Source organism: Bubalus bubalis, chromosome 3 (assembly GCF_019923935.1).
Source record: "Bubalus bubalis isolate 160015118507 breed Murrah chromosome 3, NDDB_SH_1, whole genome shotgun sequence".
Lineage (NCBI taxonomy): Eukaryota > Metazoa > Chordata > Mammalia > Artiodactyla > Bovidae > Bubalus > Bubalus bubalis.
In genome coordinates, this window is record NC_059159.1 from 63,813,354 (window position 1) to 63,827,211 (window position 13,858).

Sequence of the window (13,858 nt, forward strand, 5' to 3'; positions counted from 1 at the left end):
CCTTGCATGGCCCTTCAATAAACCTATCTCTGCTCCAGACTGTCGACCGTCGGTATCATCGGCCCCACTGTGCATCTAGCACAGGAACTGCATTCGGTAACAGTTTTGGAGAATGTGTTGTTATGGGCAAAATTTCCGAGGAGGTTTGCGTAGTGTGTGGAGCTTCCCAGGTGGCTCGGTAAAGCTTCCACCTGCCAGTGCAGGACCCAAAGGATACCCAGGTTCACCCTGGAAGGAAATGGCTACCCATTCCAGTATCCTTGCCTGGAGAGTCCCATGGACAGAGGAGCCTGGCGGGCTACAGTCCATGAGATCACAGAGTCAGACACGACTAAATGATGAATAACCAGGCTGCAGAGTACCTAACCCTCTTCTGACTCGGTGGTGGTGAGGTAACAGAGTGGTGTTCTAGGTATCTCCATCATCAGCCTCTGGTTCCAAACACTCTGGGGTCCCCATGCTTGCGCTCAGCCGGAAGTTACCATCTAACTGGGTAGGGCCTTAGTTCCTGCAGAACAACTCAGAGACATGTATCATGTTGTTATGCATGTCCTCTGAGCAGGAACCAGGACCCTGCCCCATCTCAGCTATTGTTTCTTTCTGCTTCCCCATACCTTAACGAGTAACTGTTTGAATCTGCCCTTTGGAACTCAGGAAAGTTCTAGGATGCTGAAAGCCTCTTTCCTACCAACAAGAAATCGGTGACAAGCTTTTATACCTGGGAGGGCCCCACAGGGTCCTGCTCAGTTTCAACTCCCATCTGTCCCTTAATTCTTCTTCATCTTGAGGGGAACAGGTGTTGGACAAGAAAAGGACTAACATTTTGGAGAGAGAGGTCCATCAAAAACTGGACAAATGAACTTAGTTTTAGGTGGACTTGCTTTCACTCCCCAGAAGGAGTGACCGCAGTGGAGGGCACACCCCAGACCCCAATGCCCTCCCTGGGGAAGGAGTGGGACGCAAGGGTCAGAGCCCATCCTACCTGCCCCTGCCCAACCCAGGCCCCCGTTCTCCTCAGAGGGTGTTGTTGCAGAGGCAAGTGTGTCCAGTCAGGAATATACAGGAGGAGCTCAAGAAGTTAGCCAAGTGAATGGTCGCCTAGATCCAAAACATGAGCCTCAAGCATCCTCATAGTTTCCTGCAATTCTAAAGAGGACATGGTCAGTGTTCCCCAGGTTAATAAGGTGAAAGCTGAGTTTCATTACCATTCATTACCATTATGCTTGCTACAGTTTCATGATATGAAATGTCTCAGAAAAGTAAGCCCTGGTCCCCACTGGTAAAAAGTAGATCGGGTGGGGCAACAGGACAAATCCACATGAAACACTAGTGAGCGACCACAATCATGACCTGCAGAAGTATCTTAACAGGAGAGCTCAGAGGAAAGGGAGGTCAATGAAGGAGGAAGAAATGCACGGAGAAGCTAGGTTAGAGGACTGGATGCAGATGAAAGAAGGCAGGGGAAGAGCCAAACAAATAAATGGAGCTAAGCAAACAGTATCATTTTTGTCCCACCTAGCCCCAAGAGGGATGTGAAGTGGCCTGCAAAAATACACAGTAAAACTTCAAACCCTTGAGGACGGCTACTATAAAAACAACAAGAATTGGAGAGGATGTACGGAAACTGAAACGCTTGTGCTCTGCTGATGGGAAGGTAAATTGGTACAGTTGCTCTGGAAAATGGAACAGTAGTTCCTCAAAAAAAAAAAAAAAAAGTCTTACCACATAATTCAGCAACTCCACCTCTGAGTAGATGCTGAAAAGAATTGAAAGCAAGGTCTCAAAGCAACATTTGTAAGCCCATGTTCATAACAGCGTTGCTAAAGTGTAGACGCAACCCAAGTGACCAATGATAGATGATGGATAAGTATATGTAGCGTGTGCGTGCACACACACACATACACACACACACACACACACACACACACACACACACACACACTGTAATATTTCTAAGCCTGAAAAAGGAACTTGGCAATATGCTACAACTTGGTTAAACCTTAAGGGCTTCCCTGATAGCTCAGTTGGTAAAGAATCTGTCTGCAATGCAGGAAACCCCAGTTTGATTCCTGGGTGGGTAAGATCCACTGGAGAAAGGATAGGCTACCCACTCCAGTATCCTGGCCTGGAGAATTCCATGGGGTCTCAAAGAATCAGACTTTCACTTTCACTTTTGGTTGAACCTTATGGCCATTACACTAAACGACATAAGCCAGTCACAAAACGACAAATACTGTATGATTCTACCTATACAGGAGGCACTGAGAGAAGGCAGTATGGTATAGACAGAAAGTAGGAGGGCCACCGCCAGAGACTGGGCAGGAGGACGAAAGAAGAGTTGTTTAGTGGATACGATGTTTCAGTTCTGCAATAGGAAAAGAGTTCAGGAGAGGTGTAATGGTAATGTCTGTTATCATATGGATGTTACATAATACCACTTATCTGTACACTTACAAATGGTTAAAGTAAATTAAATTCTATGTGTGTTTTACCACAATTTTTAAAATTGGGGAAGAAAACAACTCCAGCAATACCAATATTAACATTGACAAGAACACTGGCTGCAGTTTAAAGCTTCTTAATGCGGTTATCTTTTGTCCCTAAAGTAGATAGTGGTAGTGTCAAAATACTGTGATTTAAAAGCACTTTGAATATTTCTCCTCTGAGGAGTTACAACACAAACTTGATACTGGGTTGTTTGCCGTTTTTAGAAATTGCTTTATGATTTAGTATTTAGTTTTGTCTGAAGTGTAAACAACAAAGCAGGCACGTTCAGAGAACACGCTTTCATCCTTGCCTCTGTCTCCTGTTCTCTTCCTACCCATATAAAACATTGTTTTCATTGATTTTTATTTATCCTTCCATTCTTTCTTTTTTAAAATATTAGAAAATGCAGGCCTCTTACCTGTTTGTCCTTCTTTCTTACACAAAGATGGGACACTGCAACTATGGCTCTTTTCAGAATAAAAATATACTCGGGAAACCATGCCATGGTTTTGTTCACACTTGAATAGTCCTCCATATAGGGATTGTGATCGGCAGAATCCTAAAAATGACCCTCCCTCTTCTACCCCATTCAACCCAATACTCACCTAGGAACCGCTGGGAAGGGGATTTGAAGACGTAATTAAACCACAATTCAATTAACCTTAAAATATGTGGATGATCTGGGTGAGCCTAGTCTAATCGGGTGATGCTCTTAAAACAGCATTTTCTCTGGCTGATTGCTGAGGAGGAAGTCAAAGACACTAAAAGCCTGCTCAACAGCAAAAAAAGCAAGCAACTGAAAAATGGGCAGAAGACCTTAATAGACATTTCTCCAAAGACATACGGATGTCCAGTAGGCACATAAAGCGATGCTCAGCATCACTAATTCCTAGAGAAATGCAAATAAAAACTGCAATGAGGCATCACCTCACACCTGTCAAATTTATGGCCATCATTTAAAAAATCTACAAATAACAAATGCTGAGTGGGAGTGGAGAAAAGGGGACCCTCATGCACTGTTAGTGGGGATGTAAGTTGGTGAAGCCACTATTAAGAAGAATATGGAGGTTCCTCAGAAAACTAAAATTAGAGCTCCCATATGATCCTGCAATCCCACTCCTGGGTGTATATCTACAGAAAATAATAATTTAAAAAGATCCATGCACCCCTATGTTCACAGCAGCACTATTTGCAATAGCCAAAACATGGAAACAACCTAACGGTCTAAATAAATAAAGAAGATGTGGTACATATATATACAATGGACTATTATGCCACCATAAAGAGAATGAAATAATGCCATTTGCAGCAATATGGATGCAACTAGAGATTATCATACTAAGTGAATTAAGTCAGAAAGAGAAAGACAAATACCATATGATACACCTTATATGTGGAACCTAAAATATGGCACAAATAAACCTATCTGTGAAACAAACAGACTCACAGCCATAGATGACAGTCTGGGTTGCCAAAGGTGTTGGGGGAAGGAAAGGGATGGATTAGGAAGTTGGGATTAGAAGACGCAAGCTAGTATACACAGGATAGGTAAACACCCAGCTCCTACGGTAGCACAGGGAACTACATTCAGTATCCTGTGATAAACTATCATGGAAAACAATATAAAAAGAATGCATATGTGTGTAAGTGAGTCACTTACTATACAGCAGAGATTGGCACAACATTGTAAGTCAACCAGACTTCCATTTTATGAAATGGAAAAAACAAACAAACAAACAAAAGACTGATGCCCGCAGGGGATTCAGGGCCTGAGAGGCATTCCTGCTGCCTCTAGGAGGGACGCAAACAGCTGTGCTGTGAATGCTTCCTGGAGGCTGAGAGTAAGCCACAGCTAAAGCCATCGCGTAAGTAAGGAGTCCAGCTCCACAGGGACAAGGAGGTAGGTTCTGTGAACATTCCATGAGATGGGACGAGCATCCACGCTGCAGGGGAGAAGTCGGCACCAGGCACTCCTGGACTCCAGATCTGTGAGACGTGGTGCCAGGACTCCTGACCCATGGGAAATGTCAGATTAACAAACATCTTTAAAAAATACAGACATGAATTTTAAAGGTAAAAGAGACCACCCTTGTCCCTCAAGGCAAGAACAATGACATGGGTCAATGGAAAGGCTACAACAATCAAGCCGTGCTGTAAGGACCTATGCAGTACTAAAGAAGCGATGCACGTGTGAGTCTGGGTTTCCTAGTGGTTAAAGCAAACAAAGTGAAAGCTAAGTCTCTCAGTCGTGTCCAACTCTTTGCGACCTCATGGACTATAGCCCACCAGGCTCCTCTGTCCAAGAGATTCTCCAGGCAAGAATACTGGAGTGGATTGCCATTCCCTTCTCCAGGGGATCTTCCCAACCCAGAGATCAAACCTGGGTCTTCTGCATTGGCAGGCAGATTCTTTACCATCTGAGCCACCAGGGAAGCCTTAAAATCATATGCAGGCCTTAAATAAGGAGGCACTGAAACCCCAGAAGTCACAAGATAAAAGCTGAATTTAAGAACATGGTCTAGTAGTGACATCATGATGGGTTAGACCAAATTTGTCTGAGCCCCTCTGCCACTATACACCCATGTGTAATCTGGGGAAACCACTTTTAGACAAATTACCAACATATGTGTCCATCTACATGCCAGTTATATTCCTGTAAGCCAGCATCATGGGGCAAAGCAGAAAAGTGCAATCATTGTCCGGAGTTCTGTCAAGATGAATGGATAAAGAAGCTGTGGTACAGAGTCTGTACAATGAAATATTACTCATATTTCATAAAAAGGACACATTTGAGTTACTTCTAGTGAGGTGGATGAATCTGCTGCTGCTGCTGCTGCTGCTAAGTTGCTACAGTCGTGTCCGGCTCTGTGCAACCCCATAGATGGCAGCCCACCAGTCTCCCCCATCCCTGGGATTCTCCAGGCAAGAACACTGGAGTGGGTTGCCATTTCCTTCTCCAATGCATGAAAGTGAAAAGTGAAGGGGAAGTCTCTCAGTCGTGTCCGACTCTTAGCGACCCCATGGACTGCAGCCTACCAGGCTTCTCCGTCCATGGGATTTTCCAGGCAAGAGTACTGGAGTGGGGTGCCATCACCTTCTCTGGTGGATGAACTTAGAGCCTGTTAAATAGAGTGAAGTCAGGAAGAGAAAAATATTGAATATTAATGTGTATATATATATGGAATCTAGAAAGACGGGGCTGATGAACCTATTTGCAGGCAGCAGTGGAGATGCAGACATAGAAAACACACTTGTGGACGCAGTGGGGGAAGGAAAGGGAGGGAAGAATTGAGAGAGTGGCACGGAAACATATGCGTTACCAAATGTAAAATGGACAGCCACTGGGAATTTGCTGTATGATGCAGGGAGCTTAACCTGGTGCTCTGTGACAACCTAGAGGGGTGGGATGAGGCGGGAGGCGGGAGGGAGCTTCAAGAGGGAGGGAACGTATGTACACCTGTGGCTGATTCATGTTGTTGTATGGCAGAAACCAATGCAATATTATAAAGCAATTATACTCCAATTAAAAAATAAACTAAAAAAATGTTCTGTCAGTCTCAAATTTTAAAATGTTATACATGTTTTCTTGCACGCTGTTTTGGAAAAAGCCTGGTTTTTAGACGTACTGCATCTACCACAAAGATTATATACACAGGAGGTGGGATGACATTCAAATTCTCGAAGCCTTCCGATGATCCTCATTGTGTACACACACCAGTGCTTAGCTGGAGCTGTTCCTATGCAAGTACCTTCAGTTTAAAGCCCAAGGCAATTTCTGAGTGCAGGGTCACCACCGCCCAGGTGAGGACACTCGTCACCACCTGCCAGCCATCAGGCAGGGGGCGGGGAGGTGGCTACGGCAGGAGCAGGGTCTCCCAGAGCCCTGGAGAGTGGAGCGAGGGTCTGTGAATTAAACTGGGTCTTCTTCCCCAGTAGGACAGTGAACAGGGCCACGAGGGCAGGCCATGTCTGGGCTTCCCTCCTCACTCCACGTGTCACTTTCATGATAGTGCGATGACCATATTTTACACTTCAGTTTGAACCAATCTAAGGACATGTGTGTGTGTGCTCTGTCGTGTGCGACTCTTTTGCAACCCCATGGACTGTAGCTTGCCAGAACGTATTTTCTCTTCCCTGCAATCATTGGAGATATTCAAGAAAATTCCTTATGTATAAAGACTACCGTACACATTTTTAAATATACATACTTTGCATTAGTTTTCTTGTTACAAAAGGAACACTATTTGATTCATGAAAGAATTTTAGGAAAAAGTAATTTTTTTTTTACGTTCGTATAATTAAAAAAATTTTTTTTTTTTACTTTATAGTTTTTGGCCATACCACACAGCTTGCAGGATGTTCGTTCCCCAACCAGGGGTCTAACCTGGGTGCCTGGCAGTGGAAGCGCTGAGTCTTAACCACTGGACCGCCAGGGAAATCTCGAAAAAAACAATATTTTTAGTAAGTAAAAAGTAGTTGAAAGCACTGTACCCTTTATTTTTGGCTGTGCTAGGTCTTCAAAACTGCTCAGGCTTTCTCTAGCTGCAGGCAAGTAGGGGCTACTCCTTGCTGCAGCGTGCGGGCTTCTCACGGCGGTGGCTTCCCTTGTCGTGGAGCGTGGGCTCTGGGGCACGTGGGAGCAGTAGTCGGGGCTCCCGGGCTCTAGGGCACAGGCGCAGTAGTTATCACACACGGCTTTAGTTGCTCCACAGCGTGTGGCATCTTACCAGGTCAGGGATCGAATCCGAGTCTCCTGCACTGGCAGCCGGATTCTTTACCACTGAGCCACCAGGGAAGCTCCCCACCGAACACTTTAAATGGGTGAATTATATGGTATATGAATTAAATCTCAATGAAGCTGGTATTTTAAAAAATTCATCGAAAGCCCACTTGTCCTTCCAAATGAAGTTTGAAATGACAGCTAATTGTACGTGGGTTTCTTTCATGGGTTTTGTTTTCTTTTTAATCATAAGTCAAGATGTATAACACCCTAGCTTCCTAATCTATAGACATTTATGAGAAATTCATAATTATGTTTTGACATTTTGGGGGAATAGTTCTGTAACACCCAATAGTAAGCATCTCCACCCTACCAGGTAGCTGCAGTGCCCATATGGCGAGGGTACAGCCCCGCTCCTTATTATTCTCAGGAGGGATATTAGAAAGCTGCCTAACATACAACTTTTGTGATGAAACAACAGCATCGGTTTCCTCTGGACGTTCTCCTAGCCAATCTGCTGGGTCGTCTAAGTTGTAACAAATGTCCTTTCAATCATTTACAAAAGCTTATTTCATTTTGAGTGGGAAAAAAAGTGCCCTGTGAGCACCCTTATTCTGCCAGGTTGGCATCCATGCAAAAAAGGAGGGCGTTTGTGCCCAAGGACACCCTAGGAAACTATTTCAATGTGCACTCAACGGCTTAAGGCAAAAACCTGGAGTCTCTTCCCACCATCCTGCACACAGGTCACCTGCAGTCAGTCCCTGAGCCCTGCTGACTCTCCTCCCTAAGTGCCACTCCAGCCCGTACACTCCTACCAACCCCAGAGTCTCACCTGCATCCAGGTCCTGGACCTGAATGACGGGTACATGGGATCAACTGTCCCCCAGGATCTTGCCCTTCCATTTGTTCCCAAATCCTCAGCAGACAGCTCCTCCTGAAGTCACGTCTGGTCCTCCCGCCCCAGGGATAAGGCACTGCAGCAGCTTCCCACCCCACAGCACAGAGTCACCCCCTCCCAACCTGCTGGCCAGTTCCGGCCAACACGCCCTCCCCCACCACGTCTTCTTGTCTCACACTGTCTCTGGATATTGTTGTTGTTCATTTGCTCAGTTGTGTCCGACTCTTTGCAACCCCATGAACCGTAGCACCCCAGACTTCCCTGTCCATCACCAACTCCTGGAGCTTGCTCAAATTCATGTCCATTGAGTCAGAGATGCCATCCAACCATCTCATCCTCTGTCGTCTCCTTCTCCTCCCGCCTTCAATCTTTCCCAGCATCAGGTTCTTTTCCAATGAGTTCTTCACATCAGGTGGCCAAAGTATTGGAGCTTCAACTTCAGCATCATTCCTTCCAATGAACATTCAGGACTGATCTGCTTTAGGATGGACTGGCTGGATCTCCTTGCATGCCAAGGGACTCTCAAGAGTCTTCTCTGACACCACAGTTCAAAAGCTTCAATTCTTCAGTGCTCATCTTTCTTTATGGTCCCACTCTCACATCCATACATGACCACTGGAAAAAACATAGTTTTCACCAGATGGAACTTTATTGGCAAAGTAGTGTCTCTGTTTTTTAATATGCTGTCTAGGTTTGTCATAACTTTTCTTCCAAGGAGCAAGCATCTTTTTATTTCATGGCTGCAGTCACCATCTACAGTGATTTTGGAGCCCAGGAAAATAAAGTCTGTCACTGTTTCCACTGTTTCCCCAGCGACTTGCCATGAAATGATGGGGCAGGATGCCATGATCTTGGTTTTTTGAATGTTGAGTTTTAAGCCAGCTTTTTCACTCTCTTCTTTCAATTTCATAAAAAGGCTCCTTAGTTCCTCTTCACTTTCTGCCATAAGGGTGGTGTAATCAGTATATCGAGGTTACAGATATTTCTCCCAGCAATCTTGATTCCAGCCTGTGCTTCATCCAGTCTGGCATTTCACATGATGTACTCTGCATAGAAGTTAAATAAGCAGGGTGACAATATACAGCCTTGACATATTCCTTTCCCAATTTGGAACCAGTCTGTTGTTCCATGTCCAGTTCTAACTGTTGCTTCCTGACCTGCATACAGATTTCTCAGGAGGCAGGTCAGGTGGTCTTGTATTACCATCGCTATAAGAATTTTCCAGTTTGTTGTGATCCACACAAAGGATTTGGCATAGTCAATAAAGCAGAAGTAGATATTTTCCTGGAATTCTCTTGTTTTTTCTATGATCCAACGGATGCTGGCAATTTGATCTCTGGTTCCTCTGCCTTTTCTAAATCCAACTTGAACATCTGGAAGTTCATGGTTCACGTACTATTGAAGCCTGGCTTGGAGAATTTTGACCATTACTTTGCTAGCATATGAGATGAGTGCAATTGTGCAGTAGTTTGAGCATTCTTTGGCATTGCCTTTCTTTGGGATTGGAATAAAAACTCACCTTGTCCAGTCCTGTGGCCATTGCTGAGTTTTCCAAATTTGCTGGCATATTGAGTGCAGCACTTTAATTGCATATCTTTAGGATTTGAAATAGCTCAACTGGAATTCTATCACCTCCACTAGCTTTGTTTGTAGTAATACTTCCTAAGGGCCACTTGACTTCACATTCCAGGATGTCTGGCTCTAGGTGAGTGATCACACCCTCGTGGTTATCTGGGTCATGAAGATCTTTTTTGCATAGTTCTCCTGTGTATTCTTGCCACCTCTTCTTAATATCTTCTGCTTCTGTTAGATCCATGCCATTTCTGTCCTTTATTGTGCCCACCTTTTCATGAAATATTCCCTTGGTATCTCTAATTTTCTTGAAGAGATCACTTGTCTTTCCCATTCTATTGTTTTCATCTATTTGTTTGCATTGATCACTGAGGAAGGCTTTCTTATCTCTCCTTGCTATTCTTTAGAACTCTCCATTAAAATGAGTGTATCTTTCCTTTTCTCCCTTGCCCTTAGCTTCTCTTTTTTTCTCAGCTATTTGTAATGCCTCCTCAGACAACCATTTTGTATTTTTGCATTTCTTTTTCTTGGGGATAATTTTGATCACCACCTCCTGTAGAGTGTTACAAACCTCTGTCCATAGTTCTTCAGGCACTCTGTTGATCAGATCTAATCTATTTGTCACTTTACTTGAATCTATTTGTCACTTCCGCTGTATAATCATAAGGGATTTGATTTAGGTCATATCTGAATGGCCTAGTGGTTTTCCCTACTTTCTTCAATTTAAGTCTGAATTTGGCAATAAGGATTTCATGATCTGAGCCACAGTCAGCTCCCAGTCTTGTTTTTGCTGACTGTATAGAACTTCTCCATCTTTGACGGCAAAGAATATAATCAGTCTGATTTCAGTATTGACCATCTGGTGATGTCCATGTATAACACAGCTAAATGACACTCTCCCAGGGGCCAGGATCATTCCCAGGCTGACCAGAAAAGCCCAACAAGTGGGCAGTGGCCCAATTCCTGGAAATCCCCACCCCTTCCACCAAATAGTTGGACTAATGTGCCCACTCATTAGCTGATGGAATTACCCAGTCCATAAAAACTAATCATCCCATATTTCAGGGCTTCTAGCCTTTCTGACAGACTGTATACTGTCTATGGAACGTATATCTCTCTAAATAAATCCACTTCTTACCCACTGCTTTGTCTCTCACTGAGTTCTTCCTGGAGTGAGTCATAAAGAACCTGGCCCTCCTTCAGTCCTGAGACCAGGTGTGTGATCTCGATGAAAAGACAGTGGGTTCAAGTCCCACTCTGAGTCGTGCAGTTTCAAACTCTGTCTGCTCCACTTCTAGTCCTTATTTCTGATGAGATCAGATTTAGCACTCAGAACAGGGCTCAAACATCTTTTCCAGGGAAGCATTTCTCAACCCAGCAGGACACTCTGATGCCCTCCTTCACCCCTCTACTTAACTCGTGTGTGTCTTTTTTATTTTTCTATGTTTTGGCCATGAGCAGGGCATGCAGAATCTTAGTTCCTGAACCACGGATTGAACCCGTGCCCCGGCAGTGGAAGAGCAGTGCCGTAACCACTGGACTTCCAGGGAAGTCTCAACTTGTGTGTGTTCATGGCAGGACCTTGGAATTCAGTGAATTTTAGGAAGACAGTGAACAGACTTCAGGGGATCTATAAACATTGCAAGCCACCTACAAAATCTTGGTTCCATTTTAAATGAATATGGTCGTTTCTGGGGAGAGGGACCACTGTTTTTACCAGGTTCTCCAGGTTAGCCTTCATGGGTTAAGACCTCTGCACTACATCATAAGCTCCTTGAATGCAGACCCGATCATGTTATGCTTTGTGTCCCTGGTTGTAGCACAGTTCCGAGAGCTTGTGAACGCTAAATGCATTAGCTAATGGATGAATAGATGAGAGAATGAAATAACTCATTTAAAAAGAATTTATTGCTATGGGCAAGAACCAGTGTTGGCTGCAGCTATGATTAAAACAGACCTGGTTCCTGCTTTCATTGGGGAAATAATCTGGCAAGGGAGACAGGCATGAAACAATTAATCAAGCAATTGCTATTTCATTGCAACAGTGGAGGGCCTGTGAGGGGGAGGGACAGGACACTAACAGAGGACTGTAACCCAGTGTGGGGGTCTGAGATCAGAGCAGGCTCCTCTGAGAGTATCATGCTGGTGAAGTAAAAGAATAATAACTCAGAAATATCACAAGAGTGGCGACAGCAGTTACCGTCCACCAGTAGGTTACGAGGTTCACTAGGGGACACGGTGTTTACGCATAAGGAGTACACAGCCTAGCATAAGACTTCTCTTCATTGACGAGGGAGACTGTCAGGGAAGGCGGTGCTGGTGCTTCCCCTTGAGGACGCCACTCGGCGCACATGGCCCCAGCAGGCACCGTGTGGTTGCTGAGTCGCTCAGCTGTGTCCCACTCTTATGACCCCATGGACTGCAGCCTACCAGATTTCTCTGTCCGTGGGATTTCCCAGGCAAGAATACAGGAGTGGAAGAGTGCAATGCCTGAAATTTTATGAAACCACTTTAAAAAAACGTCTGTCCCCCAATTTCTAACGGTTAAGGCCAGCTAGGTACTTAAGATCAAGCCCCCAGGGCAGCGTGTCTGCGAGGCTCAGTGGCCCGGAAGTGGCTCTAAGTCTGCCCTCAGTCCTGACACCCCACCCCCATTTCCACCACCTTTGGCTGGAGGGTGAGCTCACCTGCCAAGTCTCCCAGCTTCAAGGGAGCCTCCTCAAGTCCCCGTCCCCAACACCCCACCCCCGACTGGGACGTCTGTGTCCAAGGCCCTGGCTGGCTTGGCCCCTCCTCGCTAGAAAGTCCAGTCAATTGATTTTTTAATACAAAAAAAGCTCCCTTCATTGCCACATGGGCTCAACACTTCACATGCATTCTACTTTAAGGGATTTTTACTAGATATCAGTGGATACAATGAATTAAAGTTCTGTATATTGGTTTAATGTTTATATATGTCCCTATTTAAAATAGCTCATAATCACATAAAATCCAGATCTTTTTCTCTGTTATGTTTCAAATTCTTTTGTATTCCTCCTTGAGAACAGTTGAATTGTGTGTAGTCTCCTGATCGTTGGGTCAGGATGACTTCAAGAGCACACTTAACAGCTGTGATACAAAGTGAAAGTAAGACAACACTCAGTAAAGATGTTTGGCGCATGTCAGGACCTGTACTAGACATCACGGGAAAACAGAGTACAGAAAGGGAAGTTCTTTTCCTAATAGTCTCATTGAGACTTCAACTGAGAACAGTCAAACATGTTCAGTTGAGAACAATGTGTTAGTTTCAGGTGTACAGCAAAGTGTTTTATCTTGCTTTCAGATTATATATATTCCATTATAGGTTATTACAAGACACTGAATACAGTTCCCTGTGCTATACAGTGGGACTTGCATGGTTGTCTATTTTATATATCTGTGTGTGTTAGTCACTCAACTGTGTCCCGCTCTTTGCGACCCCACAGACTTCGGCCCACCAAATCCTCTATTCATGGGGGTTCTCCAGGCAAGAATACTAGGGTGGGTTGCCATGCCTTCCTCCAGGGGATCTTCCCAACCCGGAGATAGAACCCAGGTCTCCAGCATTGCAGATGGATTCATTACCTTCTGAGCCACCAGGGAAGCCCAAGAATACTGGAGTAGGTAGCCTATCCCTTCTCCAGGGGATCTTCCTGACCCAGGAATCGAACCAGGGTCTCCTGCATTGCAGGCAGAGTCTTTACCAGCTGAGCTACCAGGGAAGTGTTTTATATATAGTAGTGATGGACAGGGAGGCCTGGCGTGCTGCGATTCACGGGGTCGCAAAGAGTCGGACATGACTGAGCGACTGAACTGAACTGAACTGAAGTGTGTATATGTTAATCCCAAACTCCTAATTTATCTCTCCCCTCCCTTCCACTTTAGTTACCGTAAGTCTGTTTCTGTTCTGTAAATAGCTCATTTATATTATCTTTTTTAAGATAGCACAGATAAATGATATCATATGATGTTTGTCTTTCGCTGTCTGACTTTCTTCACTTAGTATGATAATATCTAGATCCATCTTTTGCTGCAAATCACATTATTTCATTCTTTTTATGGCTAATACTCCACTGTATATATGTACCACAGTAAGAAAGGAAGTTTCCCCTCAAAGCTTTTACTGTCTAATTGGAAAGACAAGTGAAGATACAAAAAGAAAA